Raw genomic sequence first — 17,011 nt, forward strand, 5'->3', positions numbered from 1 at the left:
ACTGAACTCATTTCAAGCGCCACAAGCACTAGGGCGAAGTTAATGGTCAAACCAAGCCCTATTTCTGCGGTCTCTGAGGAACATCCTGAAATCCTTGTGTGAATCGACTGTAACACATTGATTTGTCTGACCCGAACAACAGGTTGCCGCACAGGACATTTCCTATAATTCACCTACCTTTAGACCTCTGGTCCAATGTTCCCTGATTCCTGCTGCAACTTCTGTTCTCTCCACTTGGCAGTATGAGACTGTAGGTGCCTCATATCATGGCTGTAACAATTTACTCTACCATGGATTGCAAGTGCTGCCTCCGCTTTGTTCAGTCATTTTAAGCTGCTTAGTTCTAACCTGTAGGGTTTGAGGCAGCACCTCAAAAATGACACCTCTTTTATTATGAAGGTAGTTCTATTTCCATGAGGCAAGGGTCTGGCCGATTAATCTACTTCCAAGGTTCCACTTGAGATTCACACCCCATGGTGTGGACTCCTGCTGTTGCTACTGTTCCCACTTTTTATAGGCTCAAGGTGTAAGTGATGCCTTTGCCAGAATGGTTTAATTCATGGTCTATTCAGAAACTTTGAAAAAATGATGGTTTATTTTGGCCTTTCTTTCTTTCACTGATTTGATTTGATTTATTATTGTCATGTGTATTGGTATACAGTGAAAAGTACTGTTTCTTGCATGCTGTACAAACAATGCATACCGTACATAGGGAAGGAAGGAGAGACTGCAGAATATAATGTCATCTGTTCCGCAAGTTATAGCAAGGTGTAAAGAAAAGATCAACTTAATACGATGTAGGTCCATTCAAAAGTCTGATGGCAGTAGGGAAGAAGCTGTTCTTGAGAAGCTGTTCACTGTCTGCTCACCCAAAATGTATTGTGTTACAGTTCCCTGAATTGAATTGTGCACACCATCTATCTGCCCTCTCTCCAACAGTGGTAGTTCTGCAAGTTGCTGCATTCTTAAAAAGAAAGGCTTGCATTTATATGCTTCCCCTTCAGCAATCACTTGCTAACGAGTATGATTGTCCACCTAAGTATCTCCGTGTTACTGGTCAATGGGTTCTGTGGGTTCTTGCGTGGCTGATGAACCCGCATCTTCGATCGCACATGTGGCAGGTGTTTCTGGGAGGTGGAATGGGTCCTTGGACTCCAGATCATTGGTATTCCTTTCTCAGACTCCTTTTCTGGGTCTCCTTTTGCTGTCAGGTGACCTTGAAGAATTGTGTCCTTTCAATCAGTAGGTTCCTCCAAGTAGGTCTCTTCAGAGCAAGGGTCTCCCAGGTGTTGACATCTATGTTGCATTTATTGCAGTAAGCCTTCAGGGTGTTTTTGAAGAGCTTCATTTGTCCTCCTCTTGTTTGGAAGCCTTCCTTGAGCGGGGTGAAGAAGATTTGCCTTGCCAGTCAGGACTCTGACATCCTAAGCACATGGCCACCCAGTGGAGTTCGTTTCGGGCAATCATGGCCTCGATGCAGATTTGGCTCGATGCTAATTTGTTGGGAATATATAGCTGCACAATAACAGGAGAAGGCCATTCAGCTCCTCAAGCTTGTTCTGCCAAGCTTGGCTCCTTCAAGGAGCTGATGTTAGTACGCCTGTCCTCCCAGCTGCAGAGAATCCATCTCAGACAGCGTGCATTCATATAGCACCATTCATGACGATCAGATATCCCACAGTGCTTCACAACACTTTTGATGTGTTGGGCATGCCCCCAGTTTTTCTTGCACCTATGTTCAAATAATTTAAATAAATTAAAAATAAAACAGGCTCTTGTCTGAAATGTGGTTTTGAAACCTGTATTTGTGCAGTATATTTTTTGGTACAAATTCTTTGCATGCCGAACACTAAATCAATTGCGACTCAGAAACCATCGACTCATGCAATTTTTTCTTTCTCAGGTTCATGCACAATCAATCAGTGAGTGCAAATGACATCCGATCTGAATAGCCTTCTCTGCAATCTCACAGCCATTCTGGTTGGTTCTCACAATCACCAGCCCTGATCACCACCACAGCCCCCACAACTTTTGATATGTTGTGACAAAATCTCCAGTCCCACATCACAACTAATGGACAATTAATGTGGACAATTAATACTGACAACCATTGATCAACCTGGGGAGAAAACAGTTTGCTTTTGTGTGAAATTGGTTGATGTTATTGCCTGTTTTCCTTTAAGGCTGATGTCTGGCATCTATCGGTAAGTAAGCACCTCGTTGTAGCAATGAGTGGAAGTTTGTTTGTTCAAAGGTGAAGGGGTCTAAAAACTAGGGGAACTATTTTACCATAATAACAAATAGGTTCTCTCATAAACCTCTTGGTTCATGAATTCAGGGAACTCTTGTTTTGCGTAGAATATGAAGGGATCATTGAAATATGGACCTAGTACATATTCATAGGGCTAAATGAACTCAAATATTACCTCATGAATGGCAGAACAAGCTTGAGGAGCTGAATGGCCTTCTCCTGTTATTGTGCAGCTATATATTCCCAACAAATTAGCAAAAGTGCAGGCACAAACGTAGCCACATAAGCATCCTTGATGTGGATGTTGAGCTGGGCGTCATGCTTCAGACATTCTTACTCTGACAGTTTTTGGCTCTTCTTTTTCTGACCAATCAGCGTTTACGTCCTGGCACAGTGAGAAGATGTGTTAGCTTTTGACTAGAAAGATGCTTAACCTTAAATATCTCGACCAAACTTAATTTGCTTTGCAATTGTATTACTGTTAATTGTACGGGCCATTTAGCAGATAAAAGCATACAGGGCTTTTTGTAATTTACTGATTACCAACCAGGTCTAAACCAAGTCCTCATGTGTGGTTTGTAAAATGTTTCTCAGTTGTGCACAGAAATTCCAAAACACGTTGCTCAGCACTATCCAATTAAGATAAATATTTTCAATGATTAAAAAAGGTGGTTTGAGGCAGAGAAAATTGGAATTATTCGGAAAATGATTATCTTCGAATAATGTTATTTGCAGTTGTGTATAGTTGTAGTTGATTGCAAATTGAATAATTATTGCCCAAGTAATTTTTAACTGAACACATAAAATTGTCACTTCTCACATTAATGTGTTTCTATTGAAAACATAGTTTCGTTGGGGAAGATAAGATTAGTGTTGGCAGGAGGAATAAAGTGCTTTTTACAAAGCATTGGTTGACAAGATAATTTCGCTAGTTTGAAGATCCATAACTTACGAATAATGAAGGCCTCATATAAGTGGGTTATAAGGACGTACCTATTAGACGATAATCTGTTCAATTAACTATTAGCTATCCCACATCCTGTTTGCTCAATTCCTAATTCATTTAGTCAGGAAAGAATATGGGTGCTGTTTGGCAAACAAAATGGTGCCTGATGCATGCACATATTTCTGTCACAAATCGGGTCTGTCATCATTTTTGTAATGTACAAACAAAACACTTCTTTGACCGATATGAGAAGCAGGTACATTTGCAGAAGCAAATCTGGTTCCTGTTGCAACTTTGGGTTACTCAGAGGTTGCTGGCGCTAGACCTGATTGCCTCTCAGAAAACCAATGCTAAACATCGCATAGGTAAGAAGATGCAACTATTTACCATAATGATCATCCCTCCTCGTTCCGAGATGTCAGACCTCACTTCTGACTTTGACTGCCAGCCCTCCCTCTGCTTCCCCCTCACACCCCACTCCTACAATCTCAGCCTGGGCCCAGCCCGACATCCTTACACTCCCCTGACAGTGATCCCAACCCCCAACAGTACTCCCGACGTCTGTGATCTGATCTTGGATCCGACCCTTCGCTAAATCCCAACCATGGATTCCAAGGCCCACCCTTTTCTTCCTCAGGCTCCCCAAATTCAACTCAATCACCTATATGGAAATTGGAGCATTAACCTGCTTAAACCCCTTTGAGTGCACCATTTACATTATAATGGTGTTTGAGACCCCAAACTCAGGGACTTCTCAGACCATCTCATCTGTGCAGCCAAGGCATTCAAATATAGCCGCGCCTGAACTTTAAGGCCATTAACACTTGAACAGTATTTTAACCCCCAAACATTTGAAAGTATTACATGTCAAAATTGTTTAGGAAGTCAAAATCCTTTTATCATTACTTTTCCATGAGCATGGTACTCACAAACCATTAACAGTTTTTTGAAATGATTGTGTATAGAGATAAAATAATGTGGAATTAAAAAAGTGGGAATTCACAAATACTCTGGCTGGGATTTTGTATCCCTTCCCAACAGTGGCATCTTGCTTCCTGCCGAAGGTGACCCCCTCCCCTCTGCAGCAGGTTCCCTGATCACGGGACGGGCAAGCCATGCAAAACAAAACAACCGGCGGGACCGGGTGATCCCACTGGCGGCCAATGACGACCCGCCTTCGCCACCACGGGGAAGGTACAGAAAATCCCGCCCTATGCCAACATTATGGACTTAAGGTACTAAAAGGAATAAATTTCCTCCACTCGCAAAAAAGTATGCTACAGACTCATGCATGTGGGAATGCCAAGATGTACTTAACATGCTGACAAGACCCAAAGCTTATTCTTTCTAAACAGTATAACAATTTCCTCTTCTCTTTTTTTAACTTATAATAAGAGGCAGTTAAGAGGAAAGAATGTCAAGGTCTAACTTTGAATTTTTAAAAGGTTGCATACACCAAGCTGTTCAGGAAGTAAAAAAAAAAAAATCAGATTCCGACGTGTGATTTTGATTTAATAAATTGTTGCTCAATTCAATAAAAAATGAAATTTAATTTGAAGTCTGTCAGCTCTGACCTGCTTAACTGAAGCAAATCTTTTGTAGCTGCAAAACAGATCAATAGGACTGCTGGAATGTTACATTCGCTTATTCAATCCTTCAAGAGTTTACAAATTTCAGTATTGACCTGCAGGAATGTTTTTTGGGGGGGAACCTTGTCTCAATGTGACCACGCTTCCAATGTGCCAGCGAGTCTCAATGAATGCTCTTTATGAATTATTGCTAGCTACTGAATATAGGTTGCTCAAGTCCATTGTTGTCTGAGAATTATTAAAAATGGAACCCAATTTACAACCAGAAAGGAAAAACTGATCCCAGTCGAAGCTGGCAGAGACACCCCTCACCCTATCTAACGCAAACCAACTATGATCAGCAGGAGTCAAGATTATTCCGTTTCAGACACTGGTATCAATGCGATGAAAAATATCAACAAACCTTACAAGTGCGGTTCTGAGGTTTACCGAAGGTAGCACGTTTTTTCTGACGAGTAGCCTTCCCACTCGACAATCATACTTTATTTAAAGAATTCTATCGTAGAACTAACTTTTGTGTTCTGTAAAATCTGTTCTTCTTCCCTTGCATGCACCAGGTGGCACTGGACTGTCGTATAGAATGATAAAGGAATATTTCTGATGCTCTGTTTTGCTTGCTGTAATGTAGGCCTGCAGGGCTTAAAGGAAAAATGTCCGGACAAATTTTCCTGTCGGAAGGTTTTCCAGGTTAGGAGATGGAAGAGAATGCAGCTCACGAGTTAAATAAGCCCAGGCTTTGGGCAAGTTAAAGGAACTAAACATAGAAGTAGTTTTGATACAGGAAAAGTAGTTAATCTTTGCGGGGACCCGAAAGTTGAAACAAGGCAGTGCAGGATTACTGTCATAGTCCTGTTGTAACTTGATGTGCTGTCAGGCATTAGTTCTTATCCTGTTAGACAAGGTTATAGTATTTTGTCAGTGATGCTGAGAAGATGGTGGCATCACTGGTGGTGATGGTTTAAGTGAGACAAGTTAACTTTGCAGAAGAAAAAGTTTAAATTATTTAAATTCATTGCTCTAATATTACAATGTGTCCAGTCGCATCCAACTGCAGATTACAAACAATACTAATGTTTTAGGCTCTGCTATTATTATAATCGCAGGAGTCGCAAGAAGGATTTGAATTCAAAGGTTTATTAAGTAAGTAAATGTAATGCCGCAAAATAGCGGGCAGTACATCCAGTCAAATCGGGACCATCCGACGATCCCAGTTTCCATCCTGGCCGGCTTTTATCAATCCGGTTTAACAAGCCCCGCAGTTGGACCTCTGCCCCTGAGCTGGGAAGCTCGTATTCCACGTGCCGACGGGAGACCAACCGAAAGGTCCCCTTGGATCTCATTGGGATTATTACAATTATCTTGCCTTGAGCACTGTTCCATATGTTTTCATTATCCAATGGGTCAAGAATCTTTAATGTCGAGGGCAGCACGGTCGCGCAGTGGTTAGCATTGCCACCTCACGGCGCCGAGCCCCCAGGTTCGATCCCAGTTCTGGGTCACTGTCCGTGTGGAGTTTGCACATTCTCCCCCTTTTTGCGTGGCTTTCGCCCCAATAACGCAAAGATAATAACAATAATAATAGATGTGCAGGGTAGGTGGATTGGCCATGCTAAATTGCCCCTTAATTGGAAAACATGAATTGGGTACTCTAAATTTATTTTTAAAAAGAATCTTTAACGTCTTTAGCTGTATGCCTGCACCCAGCACCTCTTTGGCAAGCATCTTTTCCCATCATTCTTTAGGAGCAAACATGAGAGCGAGTTAAAGGGCGATCCTTAAGGCTGAAAATGCAATCCATTTGATTGCAGCGTTATGTTGAACGCAAATCAAATGAAAATGGCTGTGAAGAAAATCGATCACAAAGGATGTACCTGAGAAAAGCAAGGCTAATAACTGTGGCTCTGGTGATGAGAAAGGAGTGCATTATGTACCCTCTCAAGGTTGACAAAACTACCCTATGAAATAAATCTCCAGACGATGGAAATATTATCGAGAAAAAAAACCTTATGGTCACATGGGGCTGGATTCTCCATAGCCCGACACCGAAAACGTGATTTTAACGGAGAAAGGTTTCCGACACAGGAATCGGGGCAGACGGAGGTTTGACGGAATCAGGGCCAACGATCGGGAATCCGGCATGCCGGCTGCGGACAGTGTTCTGCGGCGCCACACTCGTCCTGGATCCGTGCCGCTGGCCGGGGATGAGGGCTTCTGCTAGGGCTGGGGAATTGGTGGGGGGTGGCCGGGGGGTGGGCTGTGGGGTCGCGGTTGGCAGGTTAGAGTTCGATCACGGCCGGCACCATGTTTTGCAGCGACCGGTGCAGTTCATCAGCCCGGCGCATGCGTGGCCCGGGACCCGGTCATTCTCTGGTTGTTTGCGCTGCAATCAATCGCAGGAGTTTCATGTGGCGCCAGGGCTAGCCCCTCACCGGTTCCAGAATCATTGAGAGTGCGTGCCAAATTCTTGTTGTGAGCCTCCTGCGGATTCTCCGTTCCCGCCAGCACTCAGCCTCAGAAATGGAGAATTCAGCCCATTATCTTTCAGGTAAAGGCATTTTTGGCCTTTTCTAATATTGCTTGGTGCTGTCCTTACTGCATGAGCAATACAATTAGTTAAACTGTACAGCAACAAGATAAATGGGCAATATGGGCACTAATAACTGTTCATGGCCATGCAGGCATTCTTCATAACAGTACTGGAACTTGTCCAACCCTTGATTGGTTCTTGAGAATGATATGATGTCATAGGCACTACTCCCAATGTGACCTTCCCAGCTCCTGTCAGAAATGTAAAGGCCAAGGGCCTGCATTACCGTTTTTGCTTTGTGTTTCCGAAGATTCGCCTTGCTTCTAGCTTTTGTAGTGATCTTTACATGGTTATGTCCAGAAGGGGCTGATGGGAAATGGAAAGACCACTAGGGGGCAGCACTGGCAGGTATAAAGGGGGAAGCAAGCAGCCATCAAGGCTCTTTGGCAGAGAAGACTGTGAGGAGAACAAAGGCAGAGATTTAGCTCAGGGCTGCTGGTGTGGTCAGGCCCAGTTGTAGTGTACTGAAATGTCGTAACCTTTCTACTAGAACAGTTCTTAAAGTAAGAGCTCACGCAGTTATTTAAGTTGTGTTACTCAATAAACTTTATGTAAAACTTCTGGACGACTTCGAGCCTTCTTCCGAAAGCCTTTGCTGTAACTGAATTGAGTAGCACATGTTACCTGCCATACAGGTAACAGAACATGGTACCAGGTTGGCTTTAATCGAACAGTACTAGATAGATTAAGTTAGAAATCAGAAAGAACCAAAATAAGCAGAAAAGGTAATGGGCCGGCCACTCGACTGTGGAAGACTTTGCAGCATTTGGATTCCAGACAACCAACCGAAGCGATGGACCACACGTCACTTCCAGAACTGCTAAAAACTACCGGTAATTTAAATAGTAACTGGAAAATGTATAAACAGCAGCTTCAAATATACATGGCAGCCAGTGCCTTAAATGCAGCCCCCGACGAGAGAAAGATTGGGCTATTACTGTCAACGGTAGGCCGGCAAGCTGTAGACATTTATAACTCTTTTACGTATGGTGACAATGAAGATAAAAATAGCTTTCAAGTGATAATTGCAAAATTTGATGAACACTGTAAATCACATTCAAATGAAACCATGGAACGCTTTAACCTGCGTAACAGATTCCAACGAAATGGGGAGACTCTCTAATTTTGTCACAGATCTCCGATTGCTAGCACAAGGTTGTAACTATGCTGATGTAACAGACTCCATCATCAGGGATCAATTAATCTATGGTCTCTCAGATGAAAATTTGAGGGAATCATTAATGCAGCAAACTGATTTAACTTTAAAAACTACCATAGCAAAACGCTTACAGCAAGAACAGAAAAAGCAGCAGTACCTAGAATTTCTAGAAAAAAGAAATGTGGAGAAATCCACCACGAGGTGGAAGACGTTAAAATGGTGGCCTCTACTCACAGGCATTCCTTTCCGGCCGCCGGCGCCCATTCCAGCATGTCTGCGCATGTGCAGTATGCAAAGTTCCGAACCCAGCCAGAAGAACAAGTCATCCGATGTGTGACGTCACGAACGTCATGATGTGTTACCGTTGTGGCAACGCCCACTTAAAAGGGAAATGTCCTGCACTAGGGAAAATATGTCTAAAGTGCTCCAAAATGAATCATTTTGCCTCCCAGTGTCAGTCCACAGCAAAATATTACTCTCCAACGCAAAGACATGGAAACTTCAAGGTTCGCACAGTAGATGCAATGGACAGTCAGACACTCAAAGAAAATGTTTCCGACCACGAAGATTTCCACTCCTGGGAGAACACATACGGCGTTGGAATCATAAACGTCACAGAGGAACCGCACGAGCTGACCAGACTGCCTCAATACGTGCATACCATTGACTCCACAAGTGAATGCAGTGCCATGGTGCAAGTGAACAACTCCCCAATTACGTTCAAGCTTGACATGGGAGCGTCCGCAAACTTGATGACAAGCGAAGATTTCGCATCCATCCCAGGGACACACAAGATGATACCTGCTGCAGGCAAGTTAACAGACTACAATGGCAACCGGATCACCTCGAGGGCATCATGCCACCTACAAGTAGACAAGAAGAAAGTCACGAAAGGACTACGCTTTGAGATCGTGGACAACAAACGAACGTCGCTGTTCGATGCTCAAGCCTGCACGGATTTGCGGCTGATACAGAGGATTTTCATGAACACGATTGATTCATCATGACTGGCTGATGCCATCGAGCTGCTTCTCAGTGAGTATCCTGATGCCTTTTGTGGCATGGGTACGTTACCCTACAAGTACAAAATCCTGCTCAAAAGGCGATGCAACACCGGTCATTTATGCACCAAGGAGGGTACCAGCTCCGTTGCGGGACAAGCTAAAAGCAGAACTCCAATGCCTCCGATCTCAAGGCATCATATCACAGGTCCCACAGCCGACTGATTGGTCAGCTCATTGGTGTGTGTCAAGAAGCCGTCCGGTGAACTCAGAATCTGTTCAGATCCCAAAGATTTGAACAAAAACATTCGCAGGGAACACTACCCCATCCCCAGGCGAGAGGAGATAACGAGTGAAATGGTGAAGGCTCACATATTCACCAAACTTGATGCCTCACAAGACTTCTGGCAGATGCAGCTCGATGATTCCAGCCGGCTGTTGTGTATCTTCAACACACCATTTGGACGATACTGCTATAATCGTATGCCTTTCGGGATTATCTCTGCATCCGAAATATTTCACAGAATTATGGAGCAGCTGACGGAAGGCATTGACGGCGTCCGAGTATATGTTGATGTATGATAATATGGTCAATGACAGGGGAAGACCACATTGCTCGGTTAAAGCAAGTCTTCAAAAGAATCCACCAATTTGGGCTGAAGCTTAACCAATCCAAGTGCACCTTCGCATGTTTATCTCTGACCTTCCTGGGTGACACAATATCAGATCACGGGGTGAAGCTGGACACTGAGAAGGTCGCGGCAATTCAGAACATGCAGCAGCCACGTGACAAGAATGCAGTGCTCCGGTTTCTTGGATTCATCAACTTCCTAGGCAAGTTCATACCGAACCTAGCAACACGGACGACAGCATTACGAAATGTGATAAGGAAGGACACAGAGTTTGACTGGACTCCACGCCACCAAGACGAGTGGGTGGATCTGAATCACCAATTGATGGCAGCTCCGACGCTGGCATTCTTCGACCCTACAAAACCCACAAAGATCTCCACCGACGCCAGCCAACATGGAATTGGTGTGGTGCTACTTCAACAGAATGACCAATTGGACTGGGCCCCAGTGGCATACGCTTCTAGAGCGATGACCGCCACAGAGTGCAGGTATGCACAGATAGAGAAGGAGTGCCTTGGATTGGTCACGGGTATAACAAAATTCCACTACTATGTGTATGGCCTTCCCAAATTTCTAGTGGAGACTGATCATAGGCCACTGGTCAACATTATCAACAAAAATCTCAATGACATGACGCCGCGCCTACAACGCATGATGATGAAGTTGAGGAGGTCCGACTTCACGCTGGTCTACACTCCAGGGAAGGACCTAATAATCGCTGACACCTTGTCCCGAGCCATTGACGCTAACAGTACACCTCCAGCATCCATTAACGATGTAGAAGCTCATGCACAGTTGTGCAGAGAGACACTCCCCGGCAACGGATGAGAGGCTGCAGCAAATTCGTCAGGCAACACGAGAAGATGCGACCCTGCTCCAGGTCATGCACAACCTTCAGCATGGCTGGCCAAGAGGGCGGTGCCCCCAGGCAGACATGCTCCGCAGGATTCATGAGGGGCATCTTGATGTCGAGTAGTGCAAAAGAAGAGCACGGCAATCCGTGTACTGGCCTGGGATAAAGAGGAATAACAAACATGGTGCTCACATGTATCACGTGTCAAAAACATCGGCCGGCACAATGCAAGGAGCCACTCCAACAACATGAGATGGCTATGTCACCGTGGGACAAAGTTGGTATTGGCTTATTTCATTCCATGGGTCGACACTATGTTCTTCTCATCGATTATTACTCCAGCTTTCCGGAAGTAATGAAACTCCCGGATCTCACATCGGCGTCAGTTATCAAAGCCTGCAAGGAAACCTTCTCGAGGCATGGCATCCCACAAATAGTCATGTCTGACAATGGTCCTTGCTTTGCAAGTGGGGAGTGGATGGAATTCTCAAAAAAATATAACTTCAAGCACGTGACATCGAGTCCACACTTTCCTCAATCGAACGGCAGGCTGGAGAAAGATGGACACATTATTAAGCAACTGCTCAGCAAGACCACTGACTTGAATTCCGACATACACTTGGCTCTATTATCATATCGGTCATCACTATTGAGCTCAGGGCTGTCACCGGCTCAAATGCTCTTTAATCGAGATGTGAGGACAACGCAACCGGCGTTACACTTCACCGATCCAGATCACTCGCAAGTGCTGGACAGGTTGTGTCACCAACGTCACATACAAAAGCAGCACTATGACCGACATGCGAAAGTGCTGCATCCGTTAGTGATCAACGACATGGTTAGACTGCGACACCCTGGTGGTGGATGGTCTAACATGGCAATGGTCCTCCGACAAGTATCACTACGATCGTACGTTGTGAAGTCTGATGATGGTATGCTGTTTTGATGCAATCGACGAGACCTGCTGAAGGTTCCACCTCATCAACCTGTTTTCCGACGTTGGATCTGCAGGGCGCTATCATGCGACATCCCGGGACACCAGCAGCTGGTGCCCAGCTGGACGTAAAAACCTCAGGGTCTCCATGCTCACTCAGGAGGTCTACCCGAATCAGACGTGCACCCAACCGTCTGAACTTGTGAACATGGGACTGATATAATTATTGCTCTCCGTTCTGTATTTGTGTATGAAATTAATTGTGTTTGTTCCATTGTAGTTACAGCTCTGCAATTAAAAAAATGAAGTGAAAAAGGGGGATGTAGTGATCTTTACATGGGCATGTACAGAAGGGGCTGATGAAGGGCAGCATGGTGGCGCAGTGGGTTAGCCCTACAGCCTCACGGCGCCAAGGTCCCAGGTTCGATCCCGGCTCTGGGTCACTGTCCGTGTGGAGTTTGCACATTCCGTGTTTGCATGGGTTTCGCCCCCACAACCCAAAGATGTGCAGGCTAAGTGGATTGGCCATGCTAAAATTGCCCCTTAATTGGAAAAAATGAATTGGGTCCTCAAAATTATTTTTAAAAGAAGGGGCTGATGGGAAATGAAAAGACCACTAGGGGGCAGCACTGGCAGGTATAAAGGGGGAAGCAAGCAGCCGTCAAGGCTCTTTGGCTGAGAAGACTGTGAGGCGAACAAAGGCAGAGATTTAGCTCAGGGCTGTTAGTGTGGTCAGGCCTAGTTGTAGTGTATAGAAAAGTTGTAACCTTTCCACTGGTACAGTTCTTAAAGTAAGAGCTCACGCAGTTACTTAAGTTGTGTTACTCAATGAACTTTATGTAAAACTTCTGGACGACTCGAGCCTTCTTCCGAAAGCCTTTGCTGTTACTGAATTGAGTAGCACATGTTACCTGCCATACAGGTAACTAAACAGCTGTATTCTTGTTTGACTTCAAGAACCAAAGCCGGCTGTTAAAGCGCATTTTTCAAAGGATGCACTTTTTTTCTTTTTTATGTGCTTACTTTTTAAAAACTTTTCTATGCTTCACTTCTAGTTTCTTCCTCATTTGTAAGCTCAGCTGGGCTTGATAACTCCTTGCCAGAACTCCAAATCGTTAGTCTTTTTAGCTATTCTGGCAAAGATCTCTTTGGGCACAGAATCTACTGTTCTCACACTCGGCTTTGATGCGTTATTTCTTTGTGAGTGGAGCAGGCTTAATGGATAAAGCAATGAGTGTCTGGCATTTTGGGGTGTGGATGCATTTTTCACGGAGCAGTGTATATACGGGGCGAAATACTCCGTTTCCCAATGCCGATTTTGTAATCACCGATCAGGCGGAGAATCAATTTTCATGAAGGAATCGTGGGCGACGCCTATTTTACATAGGTTTTGCCTGCTCTGTCCCCTACAAATCGGCGTCATCATGGTGCGCCGCACACCATTGGGCCGGCCTCAGGACGTCACCTGAAGGCCCTTCACCGATGCTCCGCCCCCGATGGGCCTAGTTCACCACGGCGCAGGGGATGTGTGGTCTCAGCCATGTGAAGGCCAGGTGCTTTACTTGGAGCGGCTGCTAGCCCCTCACCGATCGCAGCATCGATCAGGGGTGCTGCCGACTATTTTCCACGTAAAACGCCATGGCTGCTCCGTACTTAGCCTCAGAATCGGACAATCTGGCCCATGAACTCTCAATGGCACCCATGTGCACTTAATTGTGGAGTGCTCTGGTTGGCACACTGCAGAGTCTTACTCAGACTGAGTGAGAGAGCACACAGGTTGTCAAGTGTGTCACTGATCCAGAGCAGAAGCGATGTCCTGGACACACAAAGAGGGTATGACAGTTCCTCACCGACCCCACCAGCAGCTAATGTCGTCGGCCTTTGGTCTCATGCCCTGCTGCAGACAAAGGGTGACCTACTCGTCACCTGCTCGTGGCTGTGTACCCTCTCTCTCCTTGGGACTCCTATAAGGTGTCCAGTACGGATGGAGTGCAAACTATTTTTAGATGAGGAAATCAGAGATTTTCGGAATAAATGTTGCTCAAGTGTTGGTGATGTCTTGACACAGTGGGTGGGATTCTCCGAACCCCCATCAGGTGGGAGAATCGCTGGGTGTCGGCGTGAATCCTGCCCCGCCGTCCTCCCAATTCTCCCGCCCCCCCAGAAACCGGCCCGGCGTGAGTCGCGCCACCCGCCTCGGAGAATGGCGGGGTCTGGCGCGACTCAATGGCGCGAATTCTCTGGCCCATGATGGGCCGAAGTCCCGCCTGTCTGTAGCCGGTCCAGCCGACGTAAATTAGAGTAGGTCCCTTACTGGCGGGATCTGGCGGTGCGGGCGGGCTCCGGGGTTCCTGGGGGATCGCGGGGGGATCTGGCCCTGGGAGGTGCCCCCACGGTGGCCTGGCCCGCGGTCGGGGCCCACCGATCCGCGGGCGGGCCTGTGCCATGGGGGCACTCTATTGTTCCGCACCGGAGGCCGTGGTCCTCCGCCATTCCCGGCGTGGAACCGATTCCCACTGCGCATGCGCGGGGATGACGCCAGCACGCGCTGGCTCTCCCGTGCATGCGCTGACTCACGCCAGCCGGCGGAGGCCCTGGCACGGTTGGCGTGGCGCCAAGCCCCTATCCCACCAGCCGGCGGGGTGCCAACCACTCCAGGGCGGGCCTAGCCCCTAAAGGTGCGGGAGATTCCACACCTTTGGGACGGCCCGTCGCCGGAGTGATTCACGCCACTCCGTCCCACCGGGACCCCTGCCCCGCCGGGTACGGGAGAATCCCGCCCAGTGTTACAGACATTTCTTGATATGCTTCAGAGACCCTCTTAACTAGTCTTTTTCAAACGCAGGGTCGCGACCCGTGGGTGTCGTGGGCGGGTCGCGGACCATGCGTCACGCCGTTCCCGATCGTTGAACCGTGCGTCATGGCATTTCTGATTGTGGGGCCATGTGTCACGACATTCCCGATCTGGAGAAGACGTCCCCAACGGCGCGGCCGGGTTTTTAAAATGTCGTCCGTGATCGGCTTTAAGAATGCCGGCTATTCTGCGCATGCGTGTCCCTCGGCAGTGTGCAGGTACGGAGCCTAGAAGGGCAAAACGCCTCCTCCTGATGTCAGCGCGATGACCCAGGAGCAAATTTTTTTTTAAATCGCTGGATCCTGCCTGGAGCGGTTGCAGAGAGCAGGTCTCGCACCCAGTACGCTGATGTCAGGTGTTCTTGGCATGCGAGAGAGATTCCTCCATTTTGCAGCTGCCAGCAGTGCTGATATGAACTCCAGAGACTCTGGTGAGCAACTCATGGAGAAGAAGTTGATAACCGGAACAAAGCAGCATAAAGCTGATTACATGAGGTTTGGGTTATTAATTGTGCCACTGCAAATCAGGATGTAAAGTTCATGCATGTTCTATGCAGGGAAGCACTGGCAAATGAAAGTTAAAAACCCTCAAAATGTTAAAGACGTTGAAAGGCATAGCGAGTTCGAGGACAAACCTCTTGATTTTTTTCCACGGATTCAGTGAGATCTTAATTCATCAGCTGAAGTCATTATCAGAAATGTAACATTGAATAACAAAGCAAGTGAGATCATGAGGACCAAGCAGGCTCACCTGTCACATAAAAGTAATTGAAAGTTGTGGGTCAAGAAGATCAGCCGACATGGGTCGTGAAGGTTGGCCGGCGTGGGTCCCGAAGGGTGGCCGGTTGGTAAACATGGGTCCCGGGCAAAAACGTTTGAAAAACGCTGCTCTTAACTACAGTACCAACGACGAACAAGAAATGGACGCTACTCTTTAAATAGCACTAAATTGACATCAATGTTTTGTTTCCTCCTGAACTACTGCTCACTGTTAGGAGAGTGTGTTATTTGAAGCATTAGCCACCAAAATGCAGTGCAGCCTCTTTAATGAGCACTTTAAGAGGCGGTATGTTGATTAACATGCCTCCGGGTGTCTGTTCCTTGTACTGGCTTCAACTTTGAGAGATAGTGGTTTACGTTGAATGTGAAATAAATTGGTGTTTCAACAAAACAGCTTTTAGTCACTTTCTTACCCCTTAAGCACCTAAAGTATTCCTTGAAGATTGCTTCCTAGGCTCAGTGGCGAATGTCTATCCCAAAATAGAACTTACTTTCGGGGTGTAAGACATTAAGGGTGCAAATTTTAAATGCATATCTTCTAGCTGTACAATGATGGCATACTTAGTTTCCCTGGGCATAGGCTGTACCATTAATCACTGCCTACAAGACCCGTGCGGTGTTTTCTGGGGTTCTGGACGCATATATGCAGTCAGAGATAATGGGTGGGATTTTATGGCCCACTCACAGTGGGGCAGAGACAGGGGCAGAAAATACAGTGAGTCATTCAAAGCTCCATTGACTTCGGCGGAACTGGAATATCCCACTGGTGGGGAGGGGGCTGTAATATTCTGCCCAATGAATTGGCACTATTCTAATGCACAACATCCAAACCAACTCTGTGTTATCCTCAGGGCTGGCAGAGGAGTAGGTGACATACTCAAGGGCTGCAACAGGTATGGGCGCCAATACCCAGTGCCTCAGGTTTCTACAACATGACAGGGTGATTGGAGAAGAGGCCGCAGGATGGGAAAGCTCCACACCATGCCCTCTACCCAGTTGAAGCCAAACCCCTCCATGCTCCTTAACAATGACAGGATGCTGCCTGGCAGGTCAGCCAATGCACCAAGCAGTTCAGTCCCAATACAGTCAGAGAGCTTGCTAATATGCCACCCCATTGAAGCCCTCATTTGATTCCTCTGCAGCAGTGTTTGCCTGCCACCTGACCCTCCTTTTCACTTGGCCTGGGTACAGGTCCCACCGATCATGCCCGCTGACTCTCCATGTGCTGATCCCAACTCAAAAGCAGCCTCCAGGAGACATGCTATGCTAGTGTCAAAGCTGCCAGCTGTGAATGTCAAATCGAGTGACAAGGCCTCCTCATCAGTGCTCTATGGCCGCTCTCCTTCCTCATCATGGGGCTGGGCAGGTGGCAATTCTTGGGAGACGAAGAGGAGATACGTGGATGCTTGGTGTGATGAAAGAGGGT

The 17,011-nt window shown here is 46.5% G+C and overlaps 1 long non-coding RNA gene across 1 annotated transcript in view; it reads left to right on the forward strand.

The window, feature by feature from the left end:
- The first annotated feature begins 1,849 nt into the window (after positions 1-1,849).
- The window catches only part of LOC140387167 (uncharacterized), a 165,362-nt gene continuing 150,200 nt past the window's right edge, over positions 1,850-17,011 (forward strand). Inside the window, exons 1-2 of the long non-coding RNA XR_011933754.1 lie at positions 1,850-2,204; positions 4,239-4,432. This is a non-coding gene — a long non-coding RNA (uncharacterized lncRNA). The remainder of the gene's footprint in view (positions 2,205-4,238; positions 4,433-17,011) is intronic.

This window comes from Scyliorhinus torazame, chromosome 12, assembly GCF_047496885.1.
Source record: "Scyliorhinus torazame isolate Kashiwa2021f chromosome 12, sScyTor2.1, whole genome shotgun sequence".
Taxonomy (NCBI): domain Eukaryota; kingdom Metazoa; phylum Chordata; class Chondrichthyes; order Carcharhiniformes; family Scyliorhinidae; genus Scyliorhinus; species Scyliorhinus torazame.